Below are 25,613 nucleotides of genomic sequence, written 5' to 3' on the forward strand. Positions count from 1 at the left end.
GAGAAGTTCTCCTGGATAATATCCTGAAGTGTGTTTTCCAACTTGGTTCTATTCTCTCTGTCACTTTCAGGTACACCCATCAATTGTAGGTTTGGTCTTTTCACATAGTCCCATATTTCTTGAGGGCTTTGTTTGTTCCTTTTCATTCTTTTTTCTCTTATCTTGTTTTCACGCTGTATTTCATTAAGTTAATCTTCAATCTCTGATATCCTTTTTTCTTCTTGACTGATTTGGCTGTTGATATTTGTGTATGTTTCACGATGTTCTTGTGCTGTGTTTTTGAGCTCCATCAGGTCATTTATATTCTTCTCTAAACTGGTTATTCGAGTTAGCAATTTCTTTAACCTCCCCACCCTTTTTTTTTTTTGAGATGGAGTCTCACTCTGTCACTCAGGCTGGAGTGCAATGGTGTGATCTCGGCTCACTTCAACCTTTGCCTCCCAGGTTCAAGTGATTCTCCTGCCTCAGCCTCCCAAGTAGCTGGGATTACTCGTGCGTGCCACCACACCTGGCTAATTTTTGTATTTTTACTAGAGACAGGGTCTTCCTATGTTGGTCAGGCTGATCTTGAACTCCTGACCTCGTGATCTGCCCGCCTGGCCTCCCAAAGTGCTGGGATTATAGGCATGAGCCACTGTGCTCGGCCTCTTCTAACCTTTTTTCATAGTTCTTAGCTTCCTTGCATTGGGTTAGAACATGCTTATTTAGCTTGGAGGAGTTTGTTATTACCCACTTTCCAAAGCCTCCTTCTGTCAATTCATCAAACTCATTCTCTATCTAGTTTTGTTTCCTTGCTGGCGAGGAGTTGTGATCCTTTGGAGGAGAAGAGGTGTTGTGGTTTTTGGAAATTTCAGCCGTTTTACGCTGGTTTTTCCTCATCTTCATGGATTAATCTACCTTTGGTTTTTGATGTTGGTGACCTTCTGGTGGGGTTTCTGTGTGGATGTCCTTTTTGTTGATGTTGATGCTCTTCCTTTCTGTTTTTTTTTTCTAACAGTCAGGCCCCTCCTCTGTAGGTCTGCTGGAGTTTGCTGGAGGTCCACTCCAGACCCTGTTTACCTGGGTATCACCAGCAGAGGCTGCAGAACAGCAAAGATTGCTGCTTGTTCCTTCCTCTGGAAGCTTCATCCCAGAGGGGCACCCACCAGATGCCAGCCGGAGCTCTCCTGTGTGAGGTGTCTGTCCAACCCTGCTGGGATGTGTCTCCCAGTCAGGAGGCACAGAGGTCGGGGACCCACTTGAGGAGGCAGTCTGTCCCTTAGCAGAGCTTGAGCACTGTGCTCGGAGATCTGCTGCTTTTTTCGGAGCCAGCAGGCAGGAACGTTTAAGTCTGCTGAAGCTGCACCCACAGCCACCTCTTCCCCTAGGTGCTCTGTCCCTAGAAGATGGGAGTTTTATCTGTAAGCCCCTGACTGGGGCTGCTGCCTTTCTTTCAGAGATACCCTGCCCAGAGAGGAGGAATCTAGAGAGGCAGTCTGGCTACAGCAGCTTTGCTGAGCTGCACTGGGCTCCACCCAGTTTGAACTTCCTGGTGGCTTTGTTTACACTGTGAGGGGAAACCACCTACTCAAGCCTCAGTAATGGCGGATGTCCTTCTCCCTACCAAGCTCAAGTGTCCCAGGTCGACTTCAGACTTCTATGCTCACAGCGAGATTTTCACGCTAGTGGATCTTAGCTTGCTAGTCTCCGTGTGGTTGTGATCTGCTAAGCTGGACCACTTGGCTCCCTGGCGTCAGCCCTTTTTTCAGGGGAGTGAACAGTTTTGTCTTGCTGGCATTCCAGGCACCCCTGAGGTATGAAAAAAACCTCCTGCAGCTAGCTTGGTGTCTGCCCAAATGGCCACCCAGTTTTGTGCTTGAAACCCAGGGCCCTGGTAGTGTAGGCACCTGAGAGAATCCCCTGGTCTGTGGGTTGCAAAGACCATGGGAAAAGCATAGTATCTGGGCCAGAGTGCACCATTCCTCACAGCACAGTCCCTCATGGCTTTTCTTGGCTAGGGGAGGGAGTTCCCTGACCCCTTGTACTTCCAAGGTGAGGTGACACCCCACCCTGCTTTGGCTCACCCTCTGTGGGCTGCACCCACTGTCTAACCAGTCCCAATGAGATGAGCCAGGTACCTCAGTTAGAAATGCAGAAATCACCCACCTTTTGGGTTGATCTTGCTGGGTGCTGCAGACCAGAGCTGTTCCTATTGGGCGATTTTGCTAGCCACCATGCCTCTATTTTTTAATACAAATTTCTGGAAGAGAATTTATTGTGTCAAAGGCATGAAGATACTTAAAGTTTTTGAAATATATTACTAGATTGTCCATAATGGTAATATGTAGGGAGGGCCTGGAAATAGAGATAACAGCTCTTTGTGCAGAAGCAAAATCAGGTGAGCAATACAGTGGGAGTTAAAAAGAATAGGACTTACTTGGGGATCAATTCTATATGCCTAATTATATTTTTTGGGAAATAAAATTTTGATAGCAGAATAGAGTCATGTATTCCTAAGGGACAGGTCAATGATATCTTGGCAGCCCCTAGGAGCAAGTCAAATAGTACATAACCTTTTAAATTTTTTAAAAATTGACATACTAATTGTACAAATTCATGGGGTACATAATGATGTAATTAGCATATTTATTATTGCAAACATTTATCATTTATTTGTGATGAGAACATTCAATATCCTCCTTCTAGCTATGTGAAATTATATGTTATTGTTAACTGTGGTCCGCTTACAGTGGTATAGAACACTAGATCTTACTCCTGTTGTCTAGCTGTAATTGTGCATACTTTACCAAATCTTCCCTTTTCTCTCCCTTCTCCTTACCCCTTCTAGCCTCTAGTGTCCTCTGTTATAATTTTAACTTCTATAATATCAACATTTTTCAGCTTCTACATATGAGTTTGAACATGGGGTGTTTAACTTTTTGTTCCTTGCTTATTTTACTTAATGTCTTCCAGTTAGATCCATGTTTCTGTGAATGACAGGATTTCATTTTTTTCATGGTGGAATAGTATTCCACTATACATATCATGTTTCTTTACCCATTCATCTGTTGTTGGACACTTAGGTTGATTCCATATCTTGGCTAATGTGAATAGTGCAGCAATAAACATGGGGTTATGGATGTCTCTTTGATATCATTTCCTTTCCTTTGGATAGATTCCCAGTAGTGGGATTGCTGGGTCTTACAGTTCTATTTGTAGTTTTTTGAGGATCCTCTGTACTACACTGCACTGTGGCAGAACTCTTCTACCATCAGAGTAGAAGAGTTCTTTTTTCTCTGCATCCTTACCAGCTATTTTTTTTTTTTTGAGGCAAAGTCTCGCTGTGTCACCCAGGGGGGAGTGCAGTGGTGAGATCTCAGCTCACCGCAACCTCCACCTCCTGAGTTCAAGCATTTCTCCCACCTCAGCCTCCCAAGTAGCTGGGAATACAAGCACCTGCCACCATGCCCAGCTAATTTTTGTATTTTTAGTAGAGATGGGGTTTCACCATGTTGTTCAGGCTGGTCTCGAACTTCTGACAGGTGATCTGCCCACCTTGGCCTCCCAAAGTGCTGGGATTACAGGCATGAGCCCCTGTGCCCAGCCATTTTTTTTTTCCTTTCAGTAGTTCGAATATATCACCTGTTCTCTACTGGCCTTTTAAGTTTCTGCTGAGAACTCTGCTGTTAGTCCAATGGAGATTTTCTTGTATGTGACTTGATGCTTTTCTATTGCTGTTTTTACAGTTCTTCATTTTTGACTTTTGACAATTTGACTCTAATGTGCCTCAGAGAGAATCATTTTGGGTTGAATTTGTTTGGAGTTCTTTGAGCTTCCTGGATCTCGATGTCCATCTCTCGCCCAAGACTTGGTAAGTTTTCTGCTATTATTGTTTATTTGCTTTTAACCTGAATGAAGTTATTCAGTCAGTCAACAAGTGTATATTAAATTCAATTGCCTCATAACGTTGTGAACCTTGCTGTAATATCTTTTGACTTTGGATGGTATATTGGTCCTAATAGGCTCAGACTTTACATTCATGTGTTCATTGACTGGATTTAATTTTATATTAGTTTTTTGACTTTTCCCCAGGAAGGACTTGCAAGATTTGTACTTCCTGAGCTCTTTCATGTTAAAAAATTTTACCTTTGTACTTGAAAGACAGTTTGGTAGGATATAATGTTATTTAGTCATATTTTGTTTCTCTTAGAACTTTGCACATATATCCCTTTATTCTCTTTTGATAATGGATATTGCTGAGGAGAATTATTAGGCCAGCTTTATTTTTGCCTTACATAGAAAAAGATAGAAAATATATGTATTGTATAATGCATATTACATTCTCTATATATGTATATACACATATACAGTAACACTAGGGTTTTGATACCTGTACCTCAAGTTTTATTTTACTATGGTGTGCTTTTTCAGTATGCAGACTTGGTTCTTGCTCCATTTCTGGGATAATTTCTATTTTTTACCTGTTTTTATGGTTGAATATCTTTTCAGGGATACCAGATATGTATAATTTAGATCATCTTTGTCCTCCATATTGATTATCTATAATTGTTTTGATTTTGTTCTTTAGTCTTTCATTGTGATTCTATTAAATCTTTGCTTTATGTCAGTCATCCACTTTACAGCTGTGTCTGTCCAATTTCTTTTGTTTGTAATTTATCAGTTTTATAATTATGATATCTTGGCTCTTAATTTGTTTCATTAGCTATGCAATCAGCCATTTAATTTCATTCTGTTCTTTCACCATTTGGTATCTGATTTCTTGTTTTATTAAATTGTATTGGATTTTGAGTAACGTGAACCTATTGTGGAGAATTGTCCTTTGTTTCATTGCATATGTTTTCTTCCAGTTGAGGTTCTTCAGAATGCCTTTTGCATGCCACCTTTCATTCTTTCAATGTTTTACTATAGCATTTTTGCACACTTGCCTGACTTTTTCTCTCTCTTTAAAAAATTGCTTACACTTAGTGTAAAATGTCTTAGTCTTTTGGTTGGTTGATGTAATATGAGTGAATTTTCTGTTACTCTTAATAATCTGTTTCATCTGAGTAATGATGGGTCTAATATTTTTAAATTGAATTGGCTTAGGTGTGACAGAAGAGTGAAAGCTGAGACTAAGGAAGTTGCTCATACTTAGAATTTATGTTGCCAATCAATAAAAATAGGGCATTTGAAGATGAAAGTACAAAATAATAATGCCATAGGACTGGATAATACAAATACCTGATATACAAGATATGATAATATGACTACTACTGATTTCCAGAAAATAAAACTGGATCTTGAGCTCTTTTCTACAATTTTGTTAATCCTATTTGTGGTAGTGTTTCTTAATCTCACGGTGGAATGGAGATGTTAGAAGATACTCTTGAAGCTGGAATTGTTTCCCCATTTCCTCATAGAAATTTGAGTCTTTCCTTCTGGAAAAGGAAGTCCACTCAGTTTTCACTTTCACTTTCCATCAATCGTTTACATCAGTCCTCTCAACATTGTTTACATCAGAAGGAGAAAATTTTAAAAACCCTTCCACAGTTTACTGCTTTTCAAATTTGTGGATATTCATGAGAATTATAGGAATATTATTATTATAATTTACCATTATATCTCCTGGAGCTGAGGTGATATTAGGCACCAAGCAAAAGGGATTAGCATTTTTTTCCCCTTCTTACCACTGTACATGCCAGGATGCTACTCCTACTTTTTCCATTTTTGTTAACTAAAAAAATTTTATTAAGTTTTTTTGTAATTTGGAGGTATTTATTAGGTATTAAGGGAGAGAGTCTGTAAGCTCCTTTTCTGCCACATCCATTTAGACTTCTTGGTTGTTATATGTATGAATAATTTAAACATTAAAAACACATTTATGTGTCCAATATTTTCAGAATATGTTTATATTACTTTTATAAGCAAAGCAACATTTTACAAATTTCAGTTTTGATCTCTTCTTTAAGGTCTACTTCAATTGCCACTTCTTCCAAGAAACTTCTCTGATATCCCTAGCCAAAAAAAACTTTTCTTTTCACTGAGTTTTTGCATAGTCTTTCTAGTCATAGAAAATATATTTTATTAACTGCTATTAAGGACCAGGCACATTTCTAGGTGCTGAGAATATAATTTATAAAATATGATTTTGTCTTCATGATACTACCATTACAGTGATTGGAGGTAGGGAGGAATTGACCTATCACCTGTCTTAACTATTGGTTCTATACATTTTTGCTTATTGAAGTTAGAGTGTTTTATTCACTGATATATCTTCCACAAAATCTCATATATTATATGGCACAAAATGGAAGCTAATAAATGTCTGTTGAATTAATGTATCCAAAATGAATGTCTTATTAGCTGGACTGTGGAAAGACAGTGCTTACAAGTGAGAAGCAAGAGGGAAGTAATCACAACCAGGTAAGATTTCAGGCCTATTTAGCTGACAGGATGCCTGCATAGGCAATTTTAACAGTGTCTCAGTGGTACAGGCACTTTGTTATAAAAATAACAAAGCTGAGCTCAAGCGGTGGTCAAGGCTAGGAAATGATGGGCACAGAGAATATCAATGATTCTTGGAGCAGAAGGAGCCAGCCCAGGTAGCACTGAAAGGGTCCCTGGAAGCTGGAGTAAAGTGGTTAAATCATATTTCAGTGCTTCAACTCCTCTTCAGGTTATGAAATTTTCCAACATTACCCAGCATAGAAAGTACAAAATCATTTATAACTAACTTTCAGAGAGAAAGGCTTGAATACCCAGAGACTTAGAAAAAGTTGAATTCTCATAATTAATTTCATTCTGGAAATGCTAAGCTGGGAAATTTTTCCTTTTCTTATTACAAGGCTGCCATGTTCCTAGCTGTTGGCAATATAGAGTTGACATTTTTCCAAAACAGGAATCTTCACAGGCATCTTATTTACAACATTAAGTAATGAAATATCATTCTTTGCAATTACGTGACCAAGAGCAAAAGAAACAGGCATGGGAACTAAAGAACCCAAGAAGCTAAGCTAAAAGAAGTGTTTTCTTATATTTTGCATTAAAAAATTATTATTTAGGCTTCATGAGCAAACCATGAAATAAGTGGGGAAAGTGAGGCTTTTGGTATGAATGTAATTTTGAGCAAGTTCATATATTTTGAAGACTATTTGACCATTGATACTTAGATTTGGAAGAGTTGTCTAGCCCAGTCAGTTGATGAATGTGATTTTAGTTAGTCTGTGGTTGAATATCATTTTAATAATTGTGTATATATTTTGGAGTGTATTAGGAAGGGAAATAATAAACTCCAAATTCATTTATATGAAAAAGTAATTAATGTAGAGGAATATACTGGAATACATTGGAATAATGGTACTAGGAAAATTTTACAAGTGGGTCTTGAATTGCACGTAAAAAATCTGATCTAGACCAAAATCGGGTTCAGTGTAGAAGAATAGTAAGCAGCAAGTGGCGTGGCATGAGTGGGTGAGGGCTCATCTCCTCATTGTAGATTATCTCATTATTATACAAGTCCAGTCCTTGTTAGAGTATCAGAGTTATATTTTTTCCTCTTAGAGTAGGTCACACATTCCTAATTCTCACTATGATTCCTCATTTGATGTTGTCTTAATTTTTTTCTTTTTTCTCTCTTTTCTTTTTTGAGGCAGAGTCTTTCTCTGTCGCCCAGGCTGGAGTGCAGTGGCATGCCTTCTTGGCTCACTGCAACCTCTGCCTCCTGGGTTCAAGCAATTCTCCTATCTCAGCCTCCCAAGTAGTGGGGAGTACAGGCACCTGCCACCATGCCCGGCTAATTTTTGTATTTTTAGTACAGACAGGGTTTCACTATGTTGGCCAGGCTGGTCTTGAACTCCTGACCTCAGGTGATCCACCTGCCTCGGCCTCCCAAAGTGCTGTGATTACAGGCATGAGCCACTGCGCCCGGCCATTAATTGCTTTGTCTTTGGGTTACGTCTAGTGATACCATTAGAGAAAAATAATGATAGAAGGAAACGTAGAGATCATCTGGCCTGGTGTTTATCAGACTGACAGCACCAGAACTCTTTCTTATCATCTTCCTCCTCCTTCTTATTTTCTTTTTTTTTCTTTTTTTTTTTTTATTCTACTTTGTTCTGGGGTACATGTGTAGAGTGTGCGGTTTTGTTACATAGGTATACACGTGCTATGGTGGTTTGCTGCACTCACCAACCTGTCACCTGCATTAGGTATTTCTCCTAATGCTATCCCTACCCTAGCCCCCCACCCCCGAAAGGCCCTGGTGTGTGGTGTTCCACTCCCTGTGTTCATGTGTTTTCCTTGTTCGACTCCCACTTATGAGTGAGAACATGTGGTGTTTGTTTTTCTGTTCTTGTGATAGTTTACTGAGAATGATGGTTTCCAGCGTCATCCATGTCTCTGCAAAGGACGTGAACTCATCCCTTTTTTATGGCTGCATAGTATTCCATGGTGTATATGTGCCACATTTTCTTTATCCAGTCTATCATTGATGGACATTTGGGTTGGTTCCAAGTCTTTGCTATTGTGAAGTGCTGAAATATACATACGTGTGCATGTGTCTTAATAGTAGAATGATTTATAATCCTTTGGGTATATATCCAGTAATGGGATTGGTGGGTCAAATGGTATTTCTACTTCTAGATCCTTGAGGAATTGCCACACTGTCTTCCACAATGGTTGAACTAATTTACACTCCCACTGACAGTGTAAAAGCTTTCCTATTTCTCCACATCCTCTCCAGCATCCGTTGCTTCCTAACTTTTTAATGATCACCATTCTAACTGGCATGAGATGGTATCTCATTGTGGTTTTGATTTGCATTTCTATAATGACCAGTGATGATGAGCTTTTTTTCATATGTTTTTTGGCTGCATAAATGTCTTCTTTTAAAAAGTGTCTGTTCATATCCTTTACCCACTTTTTGATGGGGTTTTTTTTTTTCTTCTAAATTTAAGTTTCTTGTAGATTCTGGATATTAGCCCTTTGTCAGATGGATAGATTAGAATAATTTTCTCCCATTCTGTAGGCTGCCTGTTCACTCTGATGATAGTTTCTTTTGCTGTGCAGAAGCTCTTTAGTTTAATTAGATTCCATTTGTCAATTTTGGCTTTTGTTGCCATTGCTTTTGGTGGTTTAGTCATGAAGTCTTTGCCCATGCCTATGTCCTGAATGGTACTGTCCAAGTTTTCTTCTAGGATTTTTATGGTTTTAGGTCTTACATTTAAGTCTTTAATCTATCTTTAGTTGATTTTTGTATAAGGTATAAGGAAGGGGTCCGGTTTCAGTTTTCTGCATATGGCTAGCCAGTTTTCCCAACACCATTTATTAAATAGGGAATCCTTTCCCCATTGTTTGTTTTTGTCAGGTTTCTCAAAGATCAGATTGTTGTAGATGTGTGGCATTATTTCTGAGGCCTCTGTTCTGTTCCATTGGTCTATATATCTGTTTTGGTACTAGTACCATGTTGTTTTTGTTACTGTAGCCTTGTAGTATAGTTTGAAGTCAGGTAGCGTGATGCCTCCAGCTTTGTTCTTTTTGGTTAGTATTGTCTTGGCTATACAGGCTCTTTTCTGGTACCATATGAAATTTAAAGTAGTGTTTTCTAGTTCTGTGAAGAAAGTCAATGGTAGCTTGATGGAGATAGCATTGAATCTATAAATTACTTTGGGCAGAATGGCCATTTTGACAATATTGATTCTTCTAATCCATGAGCATGGAATGTTTTTCCATTTGTTTGTGTCCTCTATTATTTCCTTGAGCAGTGGTTTGTAGTTCTCCTTGAAGAGGAGAACTACATCCCTTGTAAGTTGTATTCCTAGGTATTTTATTCTCTTAGTAGCAATTGTGAATGGGAATTCACTCATGATTTGGCTCTCTGTCTATTATTGGTGTATAGGAATGCTTGTGATTTTTGCACATTGATTTTGTATCCTGAGACTTTGCTGAAGTTGCTTATCAGGTTAAGTGGATTTTGGGCTGAGACAATGGGGTTTTCTAAATATACAATCATGTCATGTGCAAACAGACAATTTGACTTCCTCTCTTCCTATTTGAATACCCTTTATTTCTTTCTCTTGCCTGATTGCCCTGGCCAGAACTTCCAATACTATGTTGAATAGGAATGGTGAGAGATGGCATTCTTGTCTTGGGCCAGTTTTAAAAAGGAATGCTTCCAGTTTTTGCCCATTCAGTATGATATTGGCTGTGCGTTTGTCATAAACAGCTCTTATTATTTTGAGATACATTCCATCGATACCTAGTCTATTGAGAGTTTTTAGCATGTAGGGGTGTTGACTTTTGTCAAAGGCCTTTTCTGCACCTATTGAGATAATCATGTGGTTTTTGTCATTGGTTCTGTTTATGTGATGCATTATGTTTATTGATTTGCATATGTTGAACCAGCCTTGCATCACAGGGATGAAGCCGACTTGATTGTGGTGGATAAGCTTTTTGATGCTTATCCATCAAAAAGCTGGATTCAGTTTGCCAGTGCTGCTGGATTCAGTTTGCCAGTATTTTACTGAGGATTTTGCATTGACGTTCATCGGGGATATTGGCCTGAAATTTTCCTTTTTTGTTGTGTTTCTGCCACATTTTGGTATCAGGATGATGCTGGCCTCATAAAATTTGTTAGGGAGGATTCCCTCTTTTTCCATTGTTTGGAATAGTTTCAGAAGGAATGGTACCAGCTCCTCTTTGTACGTCTGGTAGAATTTGGCTGTGAATCCCTCTGGTCCTGGGCTTTTTTGGTTGGTAGGCTATTAATTACCGCCTCAATTTCAGCACTTGTAATTGGTCTATTCAGGGATTCGACTTCTTCCTGGTTTAGACTTGGGAGGGTGTATATATCCAGGAATTTTTCCATTTCTTCTAGATTTCCTAGTTTATTTGCATAGAAGTGTTTATAGTATCCTCTGATGGTATTTTTTATTTCTTTGGGATCAGTGGTGATATCCTCTTTATCATTTTTTATTGCTTCTATTTGATTCTTCTCTCTTCTTTATTAGTCTGGCTAGTAGTCTATCTATTTTGTTGATCTTTTCAAAAAACCAGCTCCTGGATTCATTGATTTTTTTGAAGGGTTTTTCGTGTCTCTGTCACCTTCAGTTCTGCTCTGATTTTAGTAATTTCTTGTCTTCTGCTAGCCTTTGAATTTGTTTGCTGTTCCTTCTCTAGTTCTTTTAATTGTGCTGTTTGGATGTTGATTTTAGATCTTCTCTGCTTTCTCTTGTGGGCATTTAGTGCTATAAATTTCCCTCTACACAGTGGTTTAAATGTGTCCCAGAGGTTCTGGTACATTGTGTCTTCATTCTCACTGGTTTCAAAGAACATCTTTATTTCTGCCTTAATTTTGTTATTTACCCAGTAGTCATTCAGGAGCAGGTTTTTCAGTTTCCATGTAGTTGTGCAGTTTTGAGTGAATTTCTTAATCTTGAGTTCTAATTTGATTACGCTGTGGTCTGAGAGACCGTTTGTTATGATTTCTGTTCTTTTGCATTTGCTGAGGAGTGTTTTACTTGCAATTATGTGGTCAATTTTCAAATAAGTACAATGAGGTACCGAGAAGAATGTATATTCTGTTGTTGATTTGGGGTGGAGAGTTCTGTAGATATCTAGTAGGTCTGCTTAGTCTAGAGCTGAGTTCAAGTCCTAAATATACTTGTTAATTTTCTGTTTTGTTGATCTGTCTAATATTGACAGTGGGGTGTTAAAGTCTCTCACTACTATTTTGTGGGAGTCTAAGTCTCTTTGTAGGTCTCTAAGAACTTGCTTTATGAATCTGGGTGCTCATGTATTGGGTGCATATATATTTAAGATAGTTAGCTATTCTTGTTGCATTGATCCCTTTACCATTATGTAATGCCCTTCTTTGTCTTTTTTGATCTTTGTTGGTTTACAGTCTGTTTTATCAGTGATTAGGATTGCAACCCCTGCTTTTTTTTTTTTGCTTTTCGTTTCCTTCGTAATTATTCCTCCATCCCTTTATTTTGAGTCTGTGTGTGTCTCTGCACGTGAGATGGGTCTCCTGAATACAGCTCAATGATGGGTCTTGACTCTTTATCCAGTTTGCCAGTCTGTGTCTTTTAATTGGGGCTTTATCCCATTTACATTTAAGGTTAATATTGTTATGTGTGAATTTGATTCTGTCATTATGATGCTAGCTGGTTGTTTTGCCTGTTAGTTGATGCAGTTTCTTCATAGTGTTGATGCTCCTTACAATATGGTATGTTTTTGCAGTTGGCTGGGACTGGTTGTTCCTGTCCATGTTTAGTGCTTCCTTCAGGAGCTCTTGTAAGGCAGGCCTGGTGTGATAAAATCTCTCAGTATTTGCTTGTCTGTAAAGGCTTTTATTTCTCCTTTGCTTATGTAGCTTAGTTTGGCTGGATATGAAATTCTGGATTGAAAATTCTTTTCTTTAAGACTGTTGAATATTGGCCCCCACTCTCTTCTGGCTTGTAGGGTTTCTGCAGAGATATCTGCTGTTAGTCTGATGGGCTTCTGTTTGTGTATAACCCGACCTTTCTCTCTGGCTGAACTTAACATTTTTTCCTTCATTTAAACCTTGGTGAATCTTGACAATTTTGTGTCTTGGGGTTGCTCTTCTCCAGGAGTATCTTTGTGGTGTTCTGCGTATTTCCTGAATTTGAATGTTGGCCTGTCTTGTTAGGTTGGGGAAGTTCTCTTGGATAGTATCCTGAGGAGTTTTTTCCAACTTGGTTCCATTCTCCCCATCACTTTCAGGTACACCAATCAAACGTAGGTTTGGTCTTTTCACATATTCCCATATTTATTGGAGGCTTTGTTTGTTCCTTTTCATTCTTTTTTATCTAATCTTGTCTTCTTGCTTTATTTCATTATCTTCAATCACTGATATCCTTTCTTCTGCTTGATTGATTCGGCTATTGATACTTATGTATTCTTCGTGAAGTTCTTGAGCTATGTTTTTTAGCTCCATCAGGTCATTTATATTCTTCTCTAAACTGGTTATTCTAGTTAGCAGTTCATCTAACCTTTTTTCAAGTTTCTTAGCTTCCTTTCATTGGGTTAGAACACGCTCCTTTAGCTCTGAGGAGTTTGTTATGACCCACCTTCTGAAGCCTACTTCTGTCAATTCATCAAACTCATTCTCCATCCAGCTTGTTCCCTTGTTGGTGAGGAGTTGTGATCCTGTGGAGGAGAAGAGGCATTCTAGTTTTTGGAATTTTCAGCCTTTTTGTGCTGGTTTCTCTCCATCTTTGTGGATTTATCTACCTTTGGTCATTGATGTTGGTGACCTTTGGATGGGGTTTCTTTGTGGACATGCTATGCCTTCTATTTGTTAGTTTTCCTTCTAATAGTCAGGCCCCTCTGCCTCAGGTATGCTGTAGTTTGCTGGAGGTCCACTCCTGACCCTATTTGCCTGGGTATCACCAGCGGAGGCTGCAGAACAGCAAAGACTGCTGCCTGTTCTTTCCTCTGGAAGCTTTGTCCCAGAGGGGCACCTGCCAGATGCCAGCCAGAGCTCTCTTGTATGAGGTGTCTGTCAGCCCCTACTGGGAGGTATCTCCCAGTCAGGATACATGAGGGTCAGCAACCCTTAGCTGAGCTTGAACGCTGTGCTGGGAGGTCTGCTTCTGTCTTCAGGGTCATCAGGCAGGGACATTTAAGTCTGCTGAAGCTGCAACCACAGCCGCCCCTTCCCCCAGGTGCTCTGTCCCAGGTATATGGGGGTTTTATCTATAAGTCCCTTACTGGGGCTGCTGCCTTTTTTTCAGAGATGCTTTGCCCAGAGTGTAGAAAACTGGCAGTCTGCCCACAGCAGCCTTGCTGAGGTGCAGTGGGCTCTGCCCAGTTCAAACTTCCTGGCTGCTTTGTTTACACTGTGAGTGTAAAACCACCTACTCAAGCCTCAGCAATGGTGGATGCCCCTCCCCACACCAAGCTCAAGCGTCCCAGGTGGATCTCAGACTGCTGCTGTGCTGGCAGTGAGAATTTCAAGCCAGTGGATTTTAGTTTGCTGGGCTCTGTGTTGGTGGGACCTGCCAAGTCAGACCACTTGGCTCCCTGGCTTCAGCACCCCTTTCCAGGGGAGTGAACGGTTCTGTCTCTCTGGCATTCCAGGTGCCACTGGGTTATGGAAAAAAAAAAAAAAAAAAAAAAAACAACTCCTGCAGCTAGTTTGGTGTCTGCCCAAATGGCCGCCCAGTTTTGTGCTTGAAACCCAGGGCCCTGGTGGGGTAGGCAACATAGGGAATTTCCTGGTCTTGGGTTGCAGAGACCATGGGACCAGCGCAGTATCTGAGCCAGACTGTGCACAGTTCCTCAGGCTCAGTCCCTCACAGCTTCCTTTGGGTAGGGGAGAAAATTCCTCGACCCCTTGTTCTTCCTGGGTGAGGTGATGCCCTGCCCTGCTTCGGCTCACCCTCTGTGGGCTGCACCCACTGTCCAACCAGTCCCAATGAGATGAACCAGGTACCTCAGTTGGAAATGCAGAAATCACCCACTTTCTGCATCGATCTTACTGGGAGCTGCAGACCAGAGCTGTTCCTATTCAGCCATCTTGCCAGCAATCCATTTTTTTTTTCTTTTTAAAGGAGTTCTTTTCAGGACTCCAAGTTTAAGAGTTAAGAATGGCCCCTGGACTGATAGGGGTGAGTAAGAAATGTAGGGCCTTATTAATTGATCTCTATTCTCCAATTTTCCTGGGAATTCTATGGTTCTATCAAACACAATCTGAAAAATGTAGGTTTCAGTTATCTGTTGCTTATTGTTTCTCACTGTTACATAGCCATCCGATTTTTAGTGGCTTAAAATAGTAATTTATTATTATCTCATATTCTTGTGTATTGACTGGATTCAGCTGAATAGTTCTTTCTTGAGGTCTCTCAAGGTTGCATCTGAGGTTAGAGTCATCTAGAGACTTCCTCACTCTTATAGTTTCTGACTGAACTAGGATGGCTGGAGGAACTGGGGATTTGATGGGTCATTGTGGGCCTTGACCTGGCCTCTCCATGTGGCTAGCTTGAGCTTCCTCATAGTATGGTGTTCTCGTCTTAAAGGGTAGCTGCCTGTCTCCATAGTGAGCATTCCAAGAGACTTAGATGGATGCTTCCAGGCTTCTAGTGACCTATCCCTGTTTATCACTCAATATTAATTTCACCACTTCTGCTTGTCAAAGAACTCATAAACAGTCCAAATTCAAGAGGATGGAAAAATAGGTTCTACCTCTCAATGGGGAAATGTACAGGGAGGATAGGTATTGATGGCAGTCATTTTGAGAAAAGCTACCTCAGGTAATATTAAGTCCAGAGAAGGTAAGGACTTATCCCTAGACCCCAGGGCCAAAAATGGCAGAGCCAAGATTTAAGCCAAAATTATAAAAAATAAAATCCACTTTCTAAGAAAGTCTCAATATCAAATCCTTCCACTTAGTACTGAAAATTAAAAATCTCACTCCATTGACTGTAGATCAAGCAGGCTTTGTATTGAAAATGTTATTATGATTGGCATGAATTTAGATTAAAAAAGTAACTAGATCCAATACCTAATAGGTAATGAGAGAACATCATTTATAATTTTATCAGCAAATGTCAAAGGCCTAGAAACAAATCTAGCAAAATATATGTAAGACCTCTAAAGAGAAAATACAAACTGTAGGAAACGGCTATTGAAGAAGACTTAAATAAATGCTGAGATATACCACATTCATGGATAGGAATTCTTAATATCATTGTTGATTCTTCTAAACCTGTTTTGTAGATTCAAAGAATTTCCAATAAAAATTCTAGCCATTTTTTCCCACTCAGAACTTGATTAAGATAATTCTAACACCAACATGAGAGAGTAAACGGCCAAGAATTGCCAGGACATTTCTGTAGAAGAGCAGAAAGATATGCAAAACAATGTTTTGCACTGTTAACAATGGCAAAAACCCGGAAATGGCCCAAATGCCCATCTGACGGAATGTATATGAATAAATGGTGGTATGTTCATAGAACTGAATGAATATAATTCTTTGTTTACACAGTGGTCAAAGCCATGAAGTACAGAGAAATATGACAGTATAGATGAATCTTAGCAAGTTAATATTAAGGGAAAAAATAAGTGCTCACATTTTAATTCAGCTTGATAACCATTTTGTAAAATAACTGTAATACTTTTAGAAGATTCTTATAAATATAGTTAAACTATGTAAAAAGGAAAACAAGAGACTTATGAACACAAGATTTAGGATGATGCTTATCTTAGCTGGAGAAAGATAGCAGAATGAGATGGGTTTCATATGGTTAGTTATTATAAAGGGTGTATCTTCTGTTTTGAGTGGTGGGTTGGCGATACTAAACACATTATTAAAGTTAACCAAATACATAAAGCAGGTCATGCTAGGGCCAATGAGGAGACCAAAATTATTATTAATTGAATTCTGTACATTTAAGGTCCAGCAAACAAACTCAACCCTGGTAAGTATTGTTCAACCTAGGTACTCTGCTATCTACGTTGTGGCAGGTAAACTGACCTTTGGCTAATTATGAGGTTAGGTAGGTTTATCTTTGTTGCTTTCCCATCAGCAGAGCTTGTGCTTACTTTGTCTATCTCAAATGGTGTAGAATGACTGACATTTGGAGTTGGCAGTGTCCTAATCCTCTAATTATACTCATTGATTTTTAAAGGGGAGAAAACTAAGGATAAGAGAATTTATGTGGCAATAGGATGCAATCAAACCAGGACAAGAACATACAATGTATTACTCCTTGTCTGATATCTTTGTTTTTTATATTAATCAAATTCTAAATTACTGAGGTACCATTGTACAATTAGGCCCTGTGAATTCTATGTATTTATCTGTAATAGATAATACATTTGTTTATAAGTGTACTTTCTGAGACATCAAATTCCAGCATATCTCTAAAGGTATAATTGGAGTTTATCAATTCCTTCTCTCTCTCTCTACACACACACACACACACACACGCACACACACACACACACAGATAAATTACTTATTTGAAAGTTTCAATACCAATACTATCAAATATGATAGGGCCCATATTTATGCCCCTTCACCCCCGACCATATTGTAAAGCTGGTGGTAAAATTTAGGAGTACAAATGTTCCTTAGAGATTATGTTTTTACCGGCCAGGCGTGGTGGCTCACGCCTGTAATCCCAGCACTTTGGGAGGCCAAGGTGGGTGGATCACCCGAGGTCAGAAATTTGAGACCAGCCTGACCAACATGGAGAAACCCCATCTCTACTAAAATACAAAGAAAAAAAAAGATTATGTTTTTACCTTTTCTTCATTATATTCATTAAAACATAATAGTCATGTCCTAAAAAAGACAAGGCCAAAGTATGTCAAATTTTGTGTTGCAGTGTTTTCATAGTTTATCTATTTTTCTTGGTTTCATCAGAATGGGAGGGGAGGAGTCAGGTTTACATTCACTAGGAAAAAACCCAAGAAATAATTTTCTCATTTTGTAACCAAAGCAGGCAATAAAAGAAGATATTTTGGTGTAGCCTGGGTGTCTTAGTCCCATTTAGGCTGCTATAACAAAATACCATGAATTGGGTCACTTATAAACAGAATATGTTCTCACAGTTCTGGAGGCTGGGAAATCCAAAATCAAGGCATCAGCAGATTGTCTGGTGAAGGCCTGCTTTCCAGGTGGCTTTTGATTATAACCTCACATGGTGGAAGAGATGAGGGCCTCTCTGAGATCTCTTTTGTAAGAGCACTAATAACCTCCCAAAGGCCCCATCTCCTAATACTATCATCTTGGGGGTTAGGATTTCAACACATGAATTTGGCAGAGACACAAACATTCAGACCATAGTATTGGATACAGCTATATTTAATTATGGGAAGGATGACGGACTGACTGAATGGAATGGACAGTTTTATACGTCAGCTTGATTAGGCTATAGTACTCACTTATTAATCTAATACTAATTTAGATGTTACTGTGAATGTATTTTGCAGGTGGGGTTAATAGCTACAATCAGTTGACTTTAAGTGCAAGAGATTACCCTCAACAATGTGTATGGGCTTATTCAATCAGTTAAAGGACCGTAGGAACAAATCCTGAATTTTTCTGGAAAGGAAGAACCTTTGCTTCACAACTACATCAACTCCTGCCTGAGTTTTCAGTCTGCTGACCTGCCCTACATTTAATTTAAGACCCACCAGCCCCAACAATTGCATGAGCCAATTCCTGAAAATAAATCTCTTTATGTATGTATCACTTATACAAACATTCACACATACGTTAACATACATACCTATATATGTGTACGTACATACTTATGCCCCCTATTGGTTCAGTTTCTCTGGAGATCCCTCACTGATATTCTTGCCTCATGAAGTGAAAGAGTACTGGGGAATTGGAGTTGTTCTGGTTTTCCCATTAACCAGTAAGGTGAACTCAAACAGTCTACGGGCTTCTTGAGGGCAAGGACTACATTTTCCTTACTGATATTTCTCTGACATCTGCATAGTTACTAGTGCACATTAGGTGCTCAGTAAGTATTTGATGAGTGAATGAATAGATGAATAGTCTGCCTTTTCCTTGGGCTCAGTTGTCTTTTCTAGAAAAGAAGGAGGTTGATCTAACTACATTCCCTTAGGCTCTTCCAGAAATGTAGAGTAGCAGTTAAGAAATTCAGGTCTGGATTCAAGTACAATGGGTTTGAATCCCAGCCATGCCACTTAATAGCTATATGACTTTGGGTAATTTAGTTTAACCAATCAGTATGGGTATTCCCACCAAACATTACCTCATTTAATCCTTACCACAAGTCTAAATCATATATATATAGTGTTTATTCTCCTTGGAACTCACCCTGCTCTGACCCAATATACTTCACCTCTTCTGTGGGCAAAGCAGTTGGACGGACATGCATGTGTGATTCTGTTCCACACAGCAAAGACATCAATGCCTCCTCCTGTTCTCCTGGCTAATCTGAGCTACAGCCACATGTGCTGCCAGAGGCATTTGGCAGACTAACCCAATGTTCAGTTAGGTGTGTAAAGAGTAAGTCAGTAGCTCAATGGGGCAACATAACTAGTTCAAATATGTGGGCCCAGTCCTCATAGATATCGTGCCCTGAGCAGTGGGATTTAGTGTTAAATGGAGTTGGAGACATGCTGGGTCACAAACAGAAGCTACACCTCAGGCTTGATTTCTGATCTGTGAAATGGGAGTCGAGTGGGCAAGGAGCCCCCAGGATTTTCCATGAGGAGGCACTGAGCACTATTCCAAGGGGAGAACCATAAGATCTGTCTGGGTTTAATGCTAAGTCAGAAACCAGAGTGGAAGCCAGGTATCCAAAATTCATCCAATGTCTGCGGTTATTTCAGACAGCTGCATGCTCTGTATCACATTGTTCCATTTTACTGTCATCACATCACCTAAACTCACTGGACATTATTTTGTTCATTTATTCATTTACTTATTTACTGTCTGTCTCACTGACCAGACTTAACCATCTGAGAATAAGAACCTTACATTTTTTGTTCACTGTTGGATCATCAGCTTCTAGAATAGTTGATTTGATATATACTTATCAAATGAATGAATGAAAAAATCCTTTTTCTTAGGGACATCTGAAAAGCACCAGGCAACTAGCAGAGATGTAAATTAGTTTTGTTCTTTTTTTTTGGCCACTGACCAAACACCTTTCAAGATCATGATATTATAAGGGAAAAGGAAAGTTGGATTAAAAGTAACTATGCACTCCCTCCATTGCCCATCTAAGCTTCAATACACTATAATTTGTTTTCTTAAAGCTCCCTTCTAATCCTAGTCAATTATTTTTCATGCTTAAAGTTACAAGTGGCCAGGATACATCTGTGTGGAGTTATGAATGGTTACAGAGAGTGGTGAGGGAAAAGAGGGTTAAACTGGTCAATTATTAATTTAAAAATGAGTATGAATGGTTTTATTTAGACTACCTTTTCCTTCTGCAATAACTGGGAGTACAAACCAACCAACCCTGACTTTAGAGTTAGAATTGGGGCTCTAGCCTTGGCTCTGTTACTCTTGGATGACCTTGAGAAGGTTGCTCTACCCCTCTAGATTTTGGTTTATGTTCATTCCTCAGCTATAAGTTGAGCACTTACTAGGTAATGGGTGCCAATCTAGGTAATGGAGATACATTTGTGTGGAGTCAACAAAACAACCTGGAGTCTTTACCCTCATTAAGTTTACCTGGCCAGAGTTGGGGGTGGGTGGAATAGACAGTAAAAATGGAAACTAAGGTAAGAAAATTACGATAGTGATAAGTGCAATAGAATAAAAAGAGCTAGACAGGCACACAAAGGTAAAGGAATATGTGAACTGAGCAGGATGGGGAATTTCTCTCTTTGGAATCAACATAAAAATTCAGAGACTTGAGTGACACATAGTTAGTTACAAGGATTGAAAGAAGATCTCTCCAGGCAAGTTCAAAGCTTTGAAAGAAGAATGAGTTTCATTGATTTGAGGACCAAAATGACGTCTAGTATGGCTGGCTGGTGCTTAGTGAATAGAAGAGAAAGCAGGAGATAAAGTTGACTGGGCCAGATCATGTAAAGCCTGCAGACAAGGTATCTGAATTGTTTTCTAGTGCAATGGGAAGTTAATCCATCTTTTCTTGCTAATTGATTACTCCTTTTAACCTATATCTCTTAACTTTGGAGTATCCCAGGGTCTGTGGATCCCTCTCTTCTTATTTCTACCAAAGATCACACCCCAGGTGATCTCATCCAGTCCCCTGACTTTAAATACCATCTATATGCTGATAATTCCCAGATTTATACCCATAGAGCAACTTCTGCATTCTAGACCTGTGTATACAACTGCCTACTCAATGCTTTTACTTCATGTCTAAAAGGAAACTCAAACTTTACATGCAAAAGTGAACCTCCTTCCGTCCCTACAAATCTACCTCACCAGCAGTCTCCCCTGTCTTTGGGAAGGATGAGTCCATCTATTTAGTTTTTTTGAGCCAAAATACCTGGAGTCATTCTTGATGCCTCAGTTCCCAGACATCCACTCTGTCTGCAAACTCTGTGGGTTCTGTCTTCAAATTATGTCTGGGGTCTGATTACCCATCACTTGCCACGAAGTTATTCCTTAATTCAAACCCCATCATCTCTTGTTTGGATTATTGCACTAACTTCTCACCTTATCTTCCTGCTTTAACTTCCTTCACTCTATTATCAGCATGGCAACCAGAGTGTTCCTTTACAAATGTAAGTCAGATCATGCTGGCTTTTAATCTATGTTTTAATCATACAGTCCAAGGTCTTCTCATCTCACTCAGAGCAAAGGCCAAGCCCTCACAATGTCTTACCTGGCGTTTCCTTGCTGTTTCTTGAACGTGCCAGGCATGCTTCTGCTTCCAGGCCCTTGCCCTGGCTGTTTCCTCAGTCTAAAGAGCTTTCCCCAGATATTCACATGGCTCATTCCCTTACTTGCTCAATTCGTTGCTCAAACACAACCTTCTGCTTGAGACTGTTCCTGACTGCCCATATAAAAATTGCACCCCCGGCACTAGCCACTTTGTTTATCGTCAGCATCCCTAAGTAGGACGTATACTCCCCAAGGTCAGGCATTTTTGTTTGGTTTCTTCACTGCTATATTTCTAACAGCTAGAACAGTGCCTAGCACATAAGGCAGCTCCATAAATGCTGAATGTTGACAAACGAGAAGGTTTCAAACAGGGGAATGATATGACATATTTTATGAAGATTGTTTGGCTATATATGATGTGTGGACTGCAGGGAAGAATGGGAGGGAGCACAGACATCCCTTAATGGCTGTTGTGGTAGTTAAGGAGTGAGATGATAGTAGCATATTCTAAGATGTTATGGGGAAGCTGCTGAGAAATAGCTAGGTTTGGAATATACAGTTGGCCCCCTGTATCCATGGGTTCTGCATCCGTGGATTCAACCAATCACACATTGAAAATATTCAGAAAAAAATTGTGTCTCTACTGACAAACTTGTTATTATTTTTTGGTCATTATTCTCTAAACACAGTATAACAACTATTTACATGGCATTTATATTGTACTAAGTATTAGAAGTAGTCTAGAGGTAATTTAAAGTATCTGGGAGGATGTGCTTAGGTTATATGCAAATACTATTTTATTTTTATTATTTTAATAGGTTTTTGGGGAACAGGTGGTGTTTGGTTACATGGCTAAGTTCTTCAGTGGTAATTTCCAAGATTTTGATGCATCTATCACCTAAGTAGTGTGTACTGTACCCAATGTGTAGTCTTTTATCCCTCACTCTCCACCCACCCTTTCCTCCACATCCCCAAAATCCATTCATTGTATCATTCTTATGCCTTTGCATCCTCATAGCTTAGCTCCCACTTATGAGTGAGAACATATGATGTTTGGTTTTCCATTCTTGAGTTACTTCACTTAGAATAATGGTTTCCAACTCCATCTACGTTGCTGCAAATGCCATTATTTTGTTTCTTTTTATGGCTGAGTAGTATTCCATGGTGTGTGTGTGTATGTATATGTATGTATGTGTGTGTGTGTGTGTGCGTGTATCACATTTTCCTTATCCACTTGTTGATTGATAGACATATGAGCTGGTTCCATAGTTTTGGCATTACAAATTATGCAACTATAAACATGCGTATCCAAGTATCTTTTTCGTGCAATGACTTCTTTGCCTTTGGTTAGATACTCAGTAGTGAGATTGCTGGAACAAATGGTATATCTACTTTTAGTTCTTCAAGAAATCTCCACACTGTTTTCTATAGTGGTTGTACCACTTTACATTCCCATCAACAGTGTAAAAGTGTTCCCTTTTCACCACATCCACGCCCACATCTATTATTTTTTGATTTTTTCATTATGGCCATTCTTGCAGGAGTAAGGTGGTATCACATTGTGGTTTGATTTGCAGTTCCCTGATCATTAGCAATGCTGAGCATTTTTTCATATGTATGTTGGCCATTTGTATATCTTCTTTTGCGAACTGTTTATTCAGGTCCTTAGCCCACTTTTTGATGGGATTATTTGTTTTTTCTTGCTGTTTTGTTTGAGTTCTTTGTAGGTTCTGGAATAGTCCTTTCTCAGATGCATAGTTTGCAAAGGTTTACTCCCACTCTGTGGGGTGTCTGTTTACTCTGCTGACTGTTCTTTTGCTGTGCAAAAGCTCTTTAGTTTAATTAAATCCCACCTATTTATCTTTTTTTTTGTTGCATTTGCTTTTGGGTTCTGGGTCAAGAAGTCTTTGCGTAAGCTGATATCTAGAAGGGTTTTTCCAATGTTATCTTCTAGGATTTTTATGGTTTCAGGTCTTAGATTTTAGTCTTTGATCCATCTTGAGTTGACTTTTTTTTATATAAGGTGAGAGATGAGGATCCAGTTTCATTCTTCTACATGTGGCTAGCCAATTATCCCAGCACCATTTGGTAAATAGGTTTTCCTTTCCCCAACTTATGTTTTTGTTTGCTTTGTCAAAGATCAGTTAGCTGTAAGTATTTGAGTTTATTTCTGGGTTCTCTATTCTGTTCCATGGGTCTGTGTGCCTATTTTTTATACCAGTGTCATGCTGTTTTGGTGACTATAGCCTTATAGTATAGTTTGAAGTCAGGTAGTGTGATGGCTCCAGATTTGTTCTTTTTGCTTAGTCTTGCTTTGGCTATGTGGGCTCTGCTTTTGTTCCATATGAATTGTAGGATTGTTTTTTCTAGTTCTGTGAAGAATGATGGTGGTATTTTGATGATAATTGCATTGAATTTGTACATTGTTTTTGGCAATATGGTCATTTTCACAATATTGATTCTACCCATCCATGAGCATAGGATGTCTTTCCATTTGTTTGTGTCATCGATGATTTTTTTTTCAACAGTGTTTTGTAGTTTTCTTTGTAGGGGACTTTTACCTCCTTGGTTAGGTATATTCCTAAGTGTTTTATTTTATTTTATTTTTGCAGCTATTGTGAAAGGGGTTGAGTTCTTCATTAGATTCTCAGCTTGGTCTCTGTTGGTGGATAGCAGTGCTACTGATTTGTGTACATTAATTTTGTATCCAGAAACTTTACTGAATTCATTTATCAGATCTATTAATAGAAGCTTCTTGGATGAGTCTTTAGGATTTTCTAGGTATATGATCATAGCATTGGCAAACAGTGACAGGTTGACTTCCTCTTTACCAATTTGAATGACCTTTATTTCTTTCTCATGTCTGATTGCTCTGGTTAGGACTTCCAGTACTATGTTGAATAGAAGTGGTAAAAGTGGGCATCTTTATCTTGTTCCCATTCTCAGGGAGAATGCTTTCAACTGTTCCGCATTCAGTATAATGTTTCCTGTGGGATTGTCATAAATGGCTTTTATTATTTATGGCATGTCCCTTGTATGCCAATTTTGCTGAGTTTTAATCATAAAGGGATGCTGGATTTTGTCAAATGCTTTTCCTGCATCTATTGAGATGATCATGTGATTTTTATTTTTAATTCTGTTTATGTAGTGTATGACATTTATTAATTTGCTTATGTTAAACTATCCCTGCATTCTTGGTATGAAACCCACTTGATCATGGTGGATTATCTTTTTGATATACTGTTGGGTTCAGTAAGCTAGTATTTTTGTTGAGGATTTTTACATCTATGTTCATCAGGGATATTGATCTGTAGTTTTCTTTCTTGTTATGCCCATTTCTGGTTTTGCTATTAGGGTGATACTGCCTTCACAGAATGATTTAGGGAGGATTCTCTTTCTCTACCTTTGGAAATAGTGTCAATAGGATTGGTACAGATTCTTCTATGAATGTCTGATAGAATTCACCTATGAAGACATCTGGTCTTGGACTTTTTTTTCTTGGTAATTATTTTTATTACCATTCAATTTTGCTGCTTGTTATTGGTCTGTTCAGAGTTTCTTTTTCTTCCTGGTTTAATCTAGGAGGGTTGTATATCTCCAGAAATTTATTCATCTCCTCTAGTTTTTCTAGTTTGTGTGCATAAAGGTATTCATAGTAGTCTTGAATGATCTTTTGTATTTCTTTGCTATCAGTTGTAATATCTCTTGTTTCATTTCTAATTTGAGCTTATTTGGATCTTCTCTCTTCTTTTCTTGGTTAATTTCACTAATAGTCTATCAATTTTATCTTTTCAAAGAACCAGCTTTTTGTTTCATTTATCTTTCGTATTTTGTTTCAATTTCATTTAGTCCTGCTCTGTTCTTTGTTATTTATTTTCTTCTTCTGGGTTTGGGTTTGCTTTGTTCTTATTTCTCTAGTTTCTTGAGGTGTGACCTTAGATTGTTCATTTGTGCTTTTTCAAAAATTTTTATGTAGGCATTCAATGCTATGAACTTTCCTCTTAGCACTGCTTTTGCTGTATCTCAGAGGTTTTGATAGGTTTTATCACTATTATTGTTCCGTTCAAATAATTATTAAATTTCCACCTTGATTTTATTGACCCAATGATCATTCAGGAGAAAGATATTTAATTTCTATGTATTTGCATGGTTTTGAGGGTTCTTTTTGGAGTTGATTTCCAATTTTATTCCACTGTGGTCTCAGAGAGTACTTGATATAATTTTGATTTTCTTAAATTTATTGAGACTTGTTTTGTAGCCTATCATATGGTCTATCTTGGAGAATGTTCTAAGTGCTAATGAATAGATTCTATGTTCTGCAGTT

The 25,613-nt window shown here is 38.7% G+C and overlaps 1 long non-coding RNA gene across 1 annotated transcript in view; it reads left to right on the forward strand.

The window, feature by feature from the left end:
* The first annotated feature begins 3,767 nt into the window (after positions 1-3,767).
* Positions 3,768-25,613, forward strand: part of LOC134809991 (uncharacterized) — a 236,134-nt gene continuing 214,288 nt past the window's right edge. Inside the window, exon 1 of the long non-coding RNA XR_010157044.1 lies at positions 3,768-3,850. This is a non-coding gene — a long non-coding RNA (uncharacterized LOC134809991). The remainder of the gene's footprint in view (positions 3,851-25,613) is intronic.

The sequence above is a fragment of the Pan troglodytes genome, chromosome 4 (assembly GCF_028858775.2).
Source record: "Pan troglodytes isolate AG18354 chromosome 4, NHGRI_mPanTro3-v2.0_pri, whole genome shotgun sequence".
Lineage (NCBI taxonomy): Eukaryota > Metazoa > Chordata > Mammalia > Primates > Hominidae > Pan > Pan troglodytes.